At 33.5% G+C, this 14,169-nt stretch overlaps 1 protein-coding gene across 1 annotated transcript in view; it reads right to left on the bottom strand.

Annotated features, from left to right (window-relative positions):
* LOC145664025 (uncharacterized) overlaps nucleotides 1-14,169 on the bottom strand; it is a 384,402-nt gene that overhangs the window by 188,476 nt on the left and 181,757 nt on the right. The gene's annotated exons all lie outside the window — the stretch shown is intronic.

Raw genomic sequence — 14,169 nt, 5'->3', positions numbered from 1 at the left:
CAAATACAAACCGCCTATCTTTCTTTTTATATACAATGTTGTTATAATAATAATAATAATAATAATAATAATAATAATAATAATAATAATAATAATAATAATAATAATAATAATAATAATAATAATAATAATAATAATATGTTGTAGTAGTAGTAGTATAATTGATAATAATTATACTGTCTATGTAATATACTTGAAGAATGTACTCGAAACTACACACCGGATTTGGCTCGAGTAGACTCGAAACTCGACTCTAATTCAAGTCGAGCTGGAGGAAATGTTTCGAGTCGAATCCTCGGGTCGAGCTCAACGATGTCTGTTTCTAGTCGAATCCAGTGTCAAAGAAAACTCGGTCGTGTCCATCCCTACGAGTAACGCAGTATGGCATTTTATCAATGTTATATTATATGAAAATATTCATATATCAAGTAAAAATTTGTCCTTGCATTTACATAGTGCGATTCAGAACGTGCAGTAAAAAAATAATAATAATAATAATAATAATAATAATAATAATAATAATAATAATAATAATAATAATAATAGTAATAATAATAATAATAATAATAGTAGTACGGAAAATTGAAGCCATACTTTTTCACATTTTTAAAGTTTCGGACATAAAAGTAACGCGTTAGTAACGCGTTACTTTCGAAGTAAAGTAACAGTTACTTTTTGGGGGCAAGTAACGCGTTTCTAACGCGTTACATTTTAAGAGAAAGTAAAGTAACTTGTAACGCGTTACATTTTTACAAGTAACTTACCCAACACTGCCTAAGCACAGTGGCAAAAGTTGATCAGCCAGTGATTGAAGATGGAAATGTGATTATTAATTGATTACGTACGGAGGTGAACATTAGTAGGTCATGCAAACCGTATTACATTACATTCTGCATAAGCAAACTGGCTTCCCGATTATTGACACCCGATTATTGACAAGAAACATCAACGTGTACAATTTATACAAAGCATTTTCTATCTATACCACAAACACAAAGTCACTTTCGTAGACTAGTGACCATAGATTAATGCTGTCTGTATCTATTTGACCCTAAAACCAAAGAAAAGAGTAAAACATTGACATGTACCTTATCCCTCACTGCGAAAAGGCTAAAGTGCAGCATTTATCCAGCAAAGGTCATGTTGTCTATGTTTTGGGACCATAAAGGTGTGATCTTGACAGATTACTTACAAAAAAGGCCTACCACTGGCGTCTCTGGTATGTAAAATTTTTTTTTTTGGGGGGGGCATCAAAGAAAGTGATTTAAATGGTACCTGTATATTATCCACGATTCCATTTCTTATCTTTCTGCTTACCTTCACGGACCCTCTGAAGTATAGCAAGAACTCTGTTATAATCGTTTCACAGCCTGAATATTATATTCCAAATAAATATAAATATTATTATTTATATGTTATTCTGTCATCACTATATAAATTAAATTAGAATAAAATATTGAATATTTTGCACTTCAAAGTATTGGGGGAAGCGTCCCCCTCGTACCCACCCCCTCCAGAGACACCCGTGGAGCTTACAATCAAATAATAATTTAACATCAACCCATTTACAAAGTTACGGGATGCTATCAAAAGAAAAGAGATGGAATTTGCCATAGAAAGTTGTCTTGCTGCTAGCAGACAATATACTAGCAGATTAAGGAGCAGAGACACTCATTTTCGTGCCCGAATGAGATTATAATTCTTTGCCCCACCCATCATATTAACTTGATCTTGCTAAATCCGATTGTTCTCTTTTTTTTTTTTTTTTTTCAAATACTGTGAAGCATTTGCAGTGTAGGCGTTTTGGAGATGATGATAAAGTCATTGATGCTGTGGAAGCCACATGCAATAGAAGGTGAATATGAAGAGAATTGTACGTTTGTGAACCAAATTGAAAATCTCTAGCTTATCTCTATTATGGTGAAGGTAAGAACTTTCTGGCTTGCCCTAATAATAATAATAATAATAATAATAATAATAATAATAATAATAATAATAATAATAATAATAATAATAATAATATCAACATTTTTCCTTGAATATTTAAAAATATTTGTTGTCATCACAGCAATTTCTATAACATACTCTAATATTTTTGATACGTTATTATATGGGCCAACAAACACACTGGTATGTTTCGCAATTTATACAGTCAAAATGGATGACAGCAACCATTCGCCACTATATGCACGATAAAGAGATAATTAAAAGGCCTACACTCTTTTCCTGAGACCATCCGCTAGTGTTATTTTAACAATCTTTGTATTTATCTTGATGGTTCGTTTTGCAATTGGAACAGCCATTTATTTCTTTCAGTTCCTTGTTTCGAAACAACCAACTGTCTGGAAGATATGATCAATGGCGTTCACCCACATGCAATTATGTGGAACCCAGTAGTAGTAAGAAGTTGTTCATCCAGTTAGCTTGGATTTGTAGGCGGAAGGACACAAATAAACACACACATCAGTGTATGCAGCCGTCTTCATTAACCATTAGTTCTTATTCAAGTATTGCTGTTGTTCTTAAAATAAATCTTGTAGTTACGATGTAGGCAAATGCTTATCGCACGGGATACCCAATTAGATTCCTGGTGTAGAAGGAAAGAACTTTTATTGTTGACGTATCTTTGTGATGTTAAAAGTTGCTAGGTTTGTTTGCCTTATTTTTTCTTTTTTTAAGAGTAATGGGAACTGATAAGACATTACGCCTATTATGAATCAATAATATATGGTTAATTTTAAAATATTTTATTAAACAGAACAATTATATATCCATAGTGATTTGTAAATGAAATGAAACGAAACATTTTAGTTCACCGTCACACTATTATGCCTTTAGGCTAAGGGAGACTGATGAGTAATTCAAGTAAATGATGATGGCAGAATGTTTGGTGGAATAAAATGTGGGAGGAAGTGGGAGTACCCCCCCAAAAAAAAAAACAAGGACAAGATGTCCACCACAAATGTACTTAGCTGAAAATCAAATCAGGAATTCCACGCTCTACCACTGAGCAACTGTGCCCTCCTTATAGTGATTTGTAATTGAACTTATGGAGAGCCGTCTCGAATTCGATTCCCGGTTGGGCAGTAGGTCAAAACGGTGTAACACTTTTCCAGGCCAGACAACCAGAGCGAAATTTTTCCTGGGTTTTCCTAATTCAGACTAGGAAAGTGCCGGGATTTTATATAGTATAAAGGTCCCAGACCGCTTCCTTCTTTCTCTATCCCTTCCGCAGATAGTATGTTTGCCGATGAAACTCATCCTTTCTACATGATGTTCTCAAGGATGAAAGATGCTGGTCATGCCCAGGACTATGCATAAATAAATAATATAATAAATAATTATAATTAACCTTTTCTTAAATCTAAATTACATCGATTCTAACTATCTATCAGACCATTCCTCTTTTCATATAAGAAATAAAGCGTTTTGTATAAGCATCAGTGGTTAGAATACACGCTTTAAGTACTTAACCTCGCAGCCACACCTTCATGGTCCACACTTTCACCTGGCCGAAACCCTGCCGCCCAAAATCTCACGTGGTGAAAACCTCGCCTATCCAAAATCTCACGCCACGAAATCTTGCCTAGTAAGAACCTTGCGGGACGAAATCTCGCCCAAAACAAAAGCTAATCGTGTAAAATCTTTCGGGATTAAATTTTACCAACGACTTCTTAAAAACATTGCTGCATTTGTGTACTCCAGAAATAACGGATATACCGAGTGAGTCAGAATGATGTTCCCGATTTCGTTAACTTATTATTCGAACAGTAACGAGCTTTTCTTGTCCATACATTTTTTTTCTTGAATATAATATCAAAAAAGACATCTCTGCTTCTACTGCAGAGGCTTAGTTACGTAGATGTCCACCAGGAGGCAGTTTAGTTGAAGTGAGGAATATGGCTTCTATAGGCTACAGAGAGTTTTGTGTGCTTGATTTTCATGCGACTAAGTTCATTGTGCAACTTCAACAGGATTTCTGTGGAAACTTTAGTGTATTTATGCCGCCACTTGCTACAGCGCATCACTACAACTGCGGCCAATATCAACCCCGGCATGCTGGGAAGAGTTTGACAGGAACTTGATTATAGACTAGAAGTGTGTCGTGTAACTCGTGGATCGCATATTGAACATTTATAATATGTTAGAAAAAAACTTTCTAAGTTGATCAATCAGTGTCTCTAATCTCTGTTTACATAGGTGTTATTAAAAGCAAGTAACATAATTTTGTCTCACCCTGTATCAATTAAACTTCCCTTACCAGACACACTCGCAATATGGATATATTTTTTGTTCCGGTAAGAATATCTGTATTATTACTGGACAGATCTTTATGTTTCACGGGCACTCTCAAATGTAGACATGAACAGTCTTCTTCTTCCACTCTTCCCCCCTCAACATGTTACTAGTATTGTATTTTACCTTTTCATAACGGACAAGAACTACTCTCAATTCAGACGTTGAGACCTGGGTTTAATTCCCGGCGGAAGCTCATGTGGTTTTTATCGCACTTAAATTGTAGGCCCATGTCTAATATAGCCTCGTTGCTGAAAGGGAAACTAAACTGATAATCAAATAAAACCAAATCAATTGAGACATGTTTATCACACAAGACTTCGCCTTTCTGCAATTTAAAAATAAGTCTCAGTACAGTAGACGGAAATTTCATTCCAAATAGGTCAACAGTTTTCAGGCACAGACAAAGTCGATTTGAATCTGTCGAAAGAAAACTATAGAAATTTCCCCCCTTTTCCGCCTTGAAAGCTGAATTTTCGAAAACGCTGGGAGATATTTCCACTTATTATTAATGAGGAGTTTATACAAAATTTCATCTTTTTGACTTTAGAGATTTGCACAGAGAAAAATCTGTTCTCCAGACAGCCTTATATTGTACAAATATACAGTATCCTCTTGCTTACTATAGAAATCAGTACAGAGCATACGTTATCCTTATGCTACGTAGGCACTGCCCTTAGATGTTACATCATGCCGTTGCAGGATGTCTGACATCTAACAGTTTTCTGTATATCACATACATATACTTATGTTACCTTCGTCAGCTGTATGTTATATACGTCCATTTGTATGTGAGCTCCTGACCGCCTACATTGTTTCATACGGAAAGTACGTATAGATGGAACACTTATACAGAAAGCATTATAAAACATGCGTTTTCAGTTATACGTCTGCTGTACGTTAAGTCCAAAAACTACAGGAATTACACATGTAACCTATCTTTTTAAGTACGCCACCTACAATTTTTTTCTCAGTGTGTGATAGTAGATCTTTGGTATAAATTTTGGACTTCTTGTGGAATTTGCAGTTCACCGTCACCAAATAATTTAACTAGACCAGATTCGACGAATAAGGTTACTCTTAACTTTGGTATTGGTTTTCGGTATTCATGTAACGGTATTCTCTTGGAAGTGTTACATGATTTACAATACAGAAAATATGAATTGACTGAATTGATTGTACTAACTCAATGAAGAAAATTTAATCAACGTTTAAAAGATATGCAAGTCATTACACACTATTTTCGAGTATATAGTAAATATGGCTTAAATGTTGTTATATCCAGTGGCGGCGGTTGGACGTTAAAAGTGGGGGGGGGGGCAAGACATGATCTGAATATTTGATATCAGTGTTAGTTTTCCTGGTTGCTTGTAACACTTTGTTTGACGAAAGGTTGTATAACTATTAGGATACTGTCTTTTTCAGTTATACCGTATATCTTGTTTCATATTTTATTAAGTAAATTGACAAAAGCAACGCAAGTAGGTATTAGCCCTTTGTACTCTTAAACAACGAAGGTGTAAGAAGAGATTTGATTCCTTGCTCATGAATATCTGTCTGGAAAATTGTGTGATCAGATTCGGAGCCTATTTAATAAATTTACAAAACAAATAAACAGAAAGGATAATATTAATCAAATAATCATAGTAATGAATAATGATGCTTGTTTTGCAAAAGTTATATTGAAACTTAAAATTAATGAACAACATATATTTTTTCATTCCACGCATGCTATTATATGCGTTATTACTCTTAGAATGACAGTGAATACTACAAGCATATGCCACGACATTTAAAGAAATACTTTTGCAGCTTCCCGAAACATGTTCGCTACCACTTGGAACATGTTCGCTACAGTTTTCACTTTCTTGGAATATATCAGAACTCAGCAATATTTAGAGTCACTCCACATTTCAGTTATACAAAATAATCCTAAAACCTAGAATTATGCTGAATTCACTAAATTTAATTGTATATAAAAAACTGTATATGTACACCCCTAAATTCGTATATTACACTGCAAAATTAATATTCCTTACTGAGCTATTAGTGGCTAAGCGATTAGCGTACGCGCCTTATACGTGGGAGACCCGGGGGAAACTCACGCGGTTCGGACACCACGTTGATCATTAAGTCCACGTCTCATATAACTTCGCTGCTGAACAGGATGTTAAACTGAAAAAATCAAATCAAAATATTATTATTAGAAAGAAGGAAATACATTTTAGAAACTGTCGATTTTTGTACAATTAAAGAATAACTTGTGAAGGACTTATTTTCTCGCGAAATGTTATCTCAATTAGTTCCAGAGCGGCTAACTAACATATCGATCAATTGCAAGAAGAAATGAAAGTACGCTCGAATTGTGGCGCTCCAATAGGTTAATTTTTGGGCCATTTTTAGTGACAGTTCAAACGCAATTCCTGTAGCTTTCTTAATTCCATGGGAAGACAACCAATACGTACTCATAGAACGACACATATTTTATGACACCATTTTTATTCTATGAACCAATAATACCTGCAAAACTTTATATTTCCAAATGAAACTATATACATTAATGGGTAATTTCCAAAAAAGTGGGGGGGGGCAACTGCCCCCCTTTGCCCCCCCGAATCGCCGCCCATGGTTATATCTTACCCCTTAGGAATCTTTCGTGACGCCTAAGAGTTACCATGAGTTTTAGATGAAACTAAAAATAAAAAAATAAAAAGCTTAAATTAGGTACAAAAATTTACATAATGAGACGAGGAAAGCTCTTCAAGAATACAGACGAGAAAGAATTTTTCGTGAATCGACACGAGACGTGATAAGACTTCCACAAAACTTACGAGACATCGCATGGAAACTGTAATTCGTCTCGTTTCGTGGATAACACTAAACATAAGTAAACAATCAATGCCAAAGAAATTATTTACATCTCATAAGCATGTGCTACTGTTAAAAGTATTACTGTATACGTAATACTTATAACGTATTGTTATATAGACCTAAATATATGAGATTGATGGTGTGTAACTGAGCTATTTGATGGGGGCACAACTCTCTTTAATTTTTTTTTTTTTGAGGATCAGTCCCTTGGGCCTCATATGTAGGGGTACCTAAAGGCAAGTTTTAGCAGACAGGTTGCACACATAAGATTATTTAGGGCGAACATAACTTTTCATTAAAAATTATAAATTAAACTGGAGAGTGGCAAATTTCAGAAAGAGAAAGGTAAATTTTTTGGGCAGAGTAGTAATTTGGTAGGAAAATGGACAATTTGGGAGGCAGAATGGTCAATTTGAAGGCAGAGTGTAATTTGGTAGGAAACGGTCAATTTGGGAGTCAGAATGGTAAATTTGGGGGCAGAGTGGTATATAATTTGGTAGAAAAATGATCAATTTGGGAGGCAGAATGGTCAATTTGGGAACAGAGTGTAATTTGGTAGGAAATGGTCAATTCGGGAGGCAGAGTGGTAGATAATTTGGTAGGAAAATGGTCTATTTGGAAGACAGAAAGGTCAATTTGGGAGCAGAGTGGTGATTTTGTAAGAAAATGGTCAGTTTGGGAGACAGAATGGTAAATTCGTAGACAGAATGGTAATTTGGTAGGAAAATTGTAAATTTTTGAGGGGAATAGGCGCGCACCCAAAGATTCTTATTTGAGGGGTCCAATGCTACAATACACTACGTACATGTAGTATTGAACCAGTGTTATTCTGCACCCATAAAGACAATACTTAACTGTTAAGTATTACCACCTATAGTCACAGAAAACAATATATAGAACTAAACTTTTTGATGAGTAAAGAAACAATATAGATGAAATGTAAGATTAAATACACAGAGTATCTCAATTATTTGTCTGCTGAATGCAAAGTTACAAATTTTCTGGGGACGGAGTCCGGAGCAGCTAACGTCCCGCGTACGTACGCCCCTGGAGGCGAAAAATGGCAAAATTGTGGCAATGGGACCAACTACTTATCGGAGGGATGAATCAATGTCGTCATTTGGGGAGGGCAACAGTAAATTACACCCTATGAGTTTGAGAGACATATGCATTTTAATAAATTCTGTATTAATTTACTAACAAAAAAAGATGAAAATCTTGTCAGCGGAGAACCTTGTCTGTTCCTGACAAAATTTGCAATACCACTACAAGGATGGACCGACCCTGCTCATATGAGCTTAGTGCTTCATCGTATGACGCCAATTCATATGGAAGACTGCAAAATAATAGGAGAATGAACATAAAACAGTGACTCAAGTGTGCTTTGCTTCTTACACATCACGTCAAGAAGTTACATCAATGAATAAACAGAAATATCTACTTAATTTTGCACCAAAGAAAAAAAATAGTAGATTGCGAATTGTTAAGGATTAATAGATAACTATTTCGTGCACGTGTACCTTGTATTTTCCCCTCAAGAGATTGTTCTACTCTTCACAATCTTTATTTTAAAAGAGTTTAAGTAACAAAAGCGCTATTACATAACAAAATAAGCTCCTTCACGATTCTATAAAGATGTAACTTAGGCATGTTTTCTTTGCATTCCATTGTTAAAGAATTTTTTGAATGCAAATGAAAGTGATTAATAGTAATAATAATGATGATAGTAGAAGAAGCTTTTCAGACATGAACTGCTTCTATCTGTCAGTCTTTATTTGTGGTAGATGGAAGTCCATACTATACATGACAATGATTATGATCTGTGAACTATTTTTCACTCTTCAACGAATATAAAGCAACATATGGGTGATTTATAAACTATATATAAAACCTATTCAAATGATGTCTTGTGTGTTAAAAATGTGCAAACACTTCTGTGTAGATTGTGAATCAGCATGTTACGAAGAATTATGTCTTTCTCTGTGCAGGTTACGTACGTTCGAATGCATCACTAGAAATAAATGTTTAATATTTAGGATGGCTTTTTCTTTCGTTTGTAACAAATTTTAACATGGGTGATACCTAATGTCAATCATAGGCATCAAATAATAGCGTTACAGGTTTGCTAAGTATATTTGCCTTCAACAGACATATGAATTACAATTTCTAAGATTACAGCTTATATATATCTCAGAAAAATCTGTAGTTTTAGAAATTGTAATTCAGAATGTGTCTGATGAAGGCAAGCCGAAACTATAACGTATTATTATTTATTAGATAGAATATGCTTTGGTCAGAATTAGTCTTTTATATTATACAATAATACCCCTCCAATACTGCATACACGTAATGACTTGCAGTGTTAGACCTCCTCAAAGTTTGTATCCCTCCCAACAAAAATTTCTGCGTGCGCGATTGTCGTACAGTGTTTAGGTTCACGGACTAAATTCATATATCTCTTAATTTTCTGGGAAACGGCTCACGAGAATGTTACATTTACTCATATCATTTTATTTACCTCAGAAAATATAGGATTATCTATTGATGCGCTGGATAACTATCTTTGGACTATCTTTTTTTAAACCCCCACAAATATCTTGTAGGAGTTCTGGATAAGGAAAAGTGGAAAGCAATGTCAAACAAATCGGATGACTCCTGACCTAAGACGAAGACAACACAACGCAAAATTACATTTGCGCAATACAATAAAGGCTTAAAATGCATTTTATTTTATAGTGTCCTTTAGACCTTTCGTTCTGGCAACATTATCAGCGTGGAGACCTGCTTTTCACTCCCGGTGTGAGCTCATATGGTACCGATCATTGCTTAAGTTGTAGTTTAAACGTCTCATGTAGCCTCGGTACCCAACAAGACGCTAACCACACTTATGCCTTTATGATGTTTTGGCGTGAAAGAACCAGGTTCGATTCCACGTTAAGCTGTAGGTCCGTGTTACATATATATCGTTAAGACTATCATAATTTCAGAGCATGGAACCGGAACTTTTTAAATATTTCTAACTGAATTATAAGTTAAAAACACAAAAAAATATTGGCAATTTACTTTAATATTATTAATTAAATAATAATAATAATAATAATAATAATAATAATAATAATAATAATAATAATAATAATAATAATAATAATAATTATTATTATTATTATTATTATTATTAATTAAAATTATTGGCAGTTTTACAGTAAGTGGTCAGAGTTTATTTTGTGTTCGAACTATTTTCGGCAGTCACTAGGCACTGTAAAAGTGGGATATGTTTTCAGACTGTTAAATTTCAGTTGGTTGCCGCCATACCATAACGCCGAATTTGTGGCGTGTTCAATTCCTGGAGTCAACTAGCGCTTCCCCCTTGTTAGCTCATCAGTGCCGGAAAGAAGCTCTTACAATTTTCATTCAAATCTCTGAAATTGTTGTGGTACATAAATACAGTATAATAAATAATGTTTATCAGCTTTCTTAATCGTATTTCTGGTTTATATATATATATATATATATATATATATATATATATATATATATATATATATATATATATATATATATATATATATATATATATATATATATATATATATATATATATTTGGACAGAATATGCATAATGCGATTACTTAAATTATATGTGTTAACAATAAACCTTATGGGCGGTATTCAGAGAGAATTCGTTAATGAAGGGTTAATCACAGACTAGTTAGTGAAATACTAGCTCTTTACTAAGGAAAATGTACTTTTTCGTATTCAGAGTCTACTTTAAATACAAGTAAAAAGTTGATTTGGGTATGATTAACTAATATAATCCCAATGCATCGGGTGAGAAAAATAAATATGGTAACTACTGAATGTAGATGTACGCATGCGTAGGCCTAGTCTGTAAAAAGGAAAATACATGAAATCCGAAATGTTGTGTCGCACAAGCTAAACCGTGGCTAAAATGGTATCCTCTTCTCTAGATTAATTAGTCACATGTGATTAACTTCATCAACTACTACGTCCTAATCAGAAACTCTGAATACACTTTTGATAACCATCCGTTAGTCAAACTAGTAATAAGGCATTAATCAGGTGTCAAAACGACTCTGCATAAGGCCTTATAAATTTTGTAAGAAAAAATAATAAGTGTTTATAAAAACAGACATTTTCGCGTCCCGACTTCAATTGAAAAAAAAAATCGCGACTAGGACTAAAAACAAACGTCTGTCCCGACTAAATGGGGATGCCTGGTAACTTTATATCCTTGCTGCTGAAAAGGACACTAGACTTTAAAAAAAATCAACTCAATTCAAATGATATTCTTTAAATGAAATAGTTTCATATTTAAAAACATATTTTATTCATTTGATAAATTACGCATAAGGAAATAATAATTCTGTTGACAATTCTGACAAAACAAACACAATGCCAAATATGTACTTATTCTTAAGGTAATGTATTGTAGCACGAAGGTCAGAAAAGCAGTTCCATTGAAATAATGTTATGAAAGAAATGTTGGATGTAGGAAGCAAAGCCAGACATTATTTAATAGAGTTAAATTTTTGTTTGTGGTTACAATATGGTTGGAAAGTCTCATATGTAAATAGTCAAAGCAGTATGACAATGAAAGTATGTTTAGGCGGAAAAAGTTTGAGTAGCACATTTAAAAAGCATATTGTTAGTTTACTCGGGTCTGGCATTTGCCTTTCCCTTTCATATTTAATAATCCTTCCTGTTGTTGCTGCATTATTATTATTATTATTATTATGAAAATAAGTTATAAATTTAAAGTGTTCCATCTAGATTTTCAGGCATGGAAATACAAGCATATTATTGAGAAATATATTACTATCTCCCACGAAAACACACACATACACATACACATATGCACACAAATAGAAGAATTCATAGGCTATTCTTCATTTCAACATTTGGCTAAATTTCTACCTTTTGTCCCTGTAGTCAGAATCGATCCACTGCTTGCTAACGACAGGCTCACAAGCACTAAATTGGTCCATTTTTTTAAGGTCTACGTACTCACAACCGAAAAATCAGTCCACTGCAGAGGAAGGAAAGGTTCACAATCATGAAACTTGCTCATCTTCGTTCAACGACAGACATAACCTATTATTATTATTATTATTATTATTATTATTATTATTATTATTATTATTATTATTATTATTATTATTATTATTATTATACCTAAATTTGCACATGTATTAAATCCGATGTCGAAACAAGTCAGCTGACAAATTTTCATATAAATTCTCATATTATTATTGGGATTGTCACCCGATTTGTGTTGGCATCCAATTTATGTCCCTGTATAAATACATTGTGTGACACAATTCGTAATTGTTACATTATGTGACGTCGGGAAATGAGTTAAGTTATGGTTGCAATATTTGAGGACCTCCGGTTGAGCCATAGTAAGTTAAATAAAAACATGTAAAAACAATACAAATTTGTTACAAAATGCAAAATAATTGTACAGCGGTGTAGCCAGCAATTTGTTCTCTGGCGGGGGAAGTAACGTTTTCAGAGGGACACACTAGAAGCAAACCAAAGAAGTTCTTTGGATTAACTCGATTTGGAGGGTGCACAAAATTGTTTGGCAGGGGAAGGGAAGTTACCAACCTAGCTACACCCTTGAAATTGTAGTTATACAAGAACACGTATTTAGTTTGGAAGTGTTCAGCGTGTTCTCCGGCCGCAGCATATATCAAGTCCACAGCCATATTTATAACTAGGGCCGAGACAAGGGGAGCAATGTTTTCAGGAACGTACGTTAGACGAAAATTTAATACAATAAATAAAATAAAATAAAATAAAATAAATCAAAACTTTTAATAATGATAATAATAACTTTTAAATATTTATTTGGTGACAAAGAGCATACAACCACTAGTGCGCCAAAAAAAAAAAAAAAAGAAAAGAAAAGAAAAGAAAAAAAGAAAGAAAGAAAAAGCTCATACAATACTTATTACATCATAGGTTTATACATTGTAATATAAAGATACAAATGAAGTACAAATATTAAAAATAGATTAAGAATAACAATATATAAATAAGAAAGCAGATAGTTACTGAATATGAAGTTGAAAAGAAAGACAAATTTTACAAAAAGGCTAAAATTATTGTTCCATAACTTTCATAGAAAACTAAACTCGCGTATTAATACTTTACAAAATATAACCTTCAGAAATACCAAAAAATAAGAAACATACATGTGTATCTGTTCATACTATATATATATATATATATATATATATATATATATATATATATATACATTTGTGTGTGTGGGTATATGTGTGTTTGTGTGTGTGTATAAGATACGTGATCAAGTCATAGTACTATCTACGCTATAAGAAGATATAAAAGATTCATATATAACTAATAATAATTCCAGTTTTATATATATTTTTAACTTTATGATCAATTCTGCTTCAACGAAATCAAAAAAGAATTTAGAAAACCGAACAAAATTAAAGGACTAGAAATAATCTTACACACTTCACTTCTACACACGCTTCTACAGATAATCTATTTGCTATCGGAAATTGTAATGTATTATTTGTGCCTGTAAACGGAAACTCTGTAAACTAAAGGACATTAAAAGCTGGAGTTGGTCCACGTTAGAAGGTAAGAGATAACAGCAATCAAAGTGGGAATATAGAGATAAGTGTTATGTACTTTAACAGCTCGTCAACACCTACACTGATTCAAATAAGCAAAAGGAAAATAAACATATATCTGAAATGATTCGAGCTCATAGTAATTATTTTATGACAAGTTGTTCGCAGCACTAAAGTCGCTAGATCTGTAAGTAAGTCGCCAAATGGTCATTCCAAAATCACCAAGAAAGTCGGTAATCGCATTTTTTTTTATTGTCGCTATCCTCTAAGACGAATTCTCTAGATTTAGTGAATTTCCCCAAATTGGCAACACTGTTGCGTGGCTCTTCTGGACACACGACATCTCGCGCGAAACTTGAATTTTCTCTCTTTT

This window comes from Thermobia domestica, chromosome 1 (assembly GCF_964235325.1).
Source record: "Thermobia domestica chromosome 1, izTheDome1.hap1.1, whole genome shotgun sequence".
In the NCBI taxonomy this organism is placed as follows: domain Eukaryota; kingdom Metazoa; phylum Arthropoda; class Insecta; order Zygentoma; family Lepismatidae; genus Thermobia; species Thermobia domestica.
Note: the sequence above shows the minus strand (reverse complement) of the source record. Positions and strands in the feature narration are given on the sequence as shown.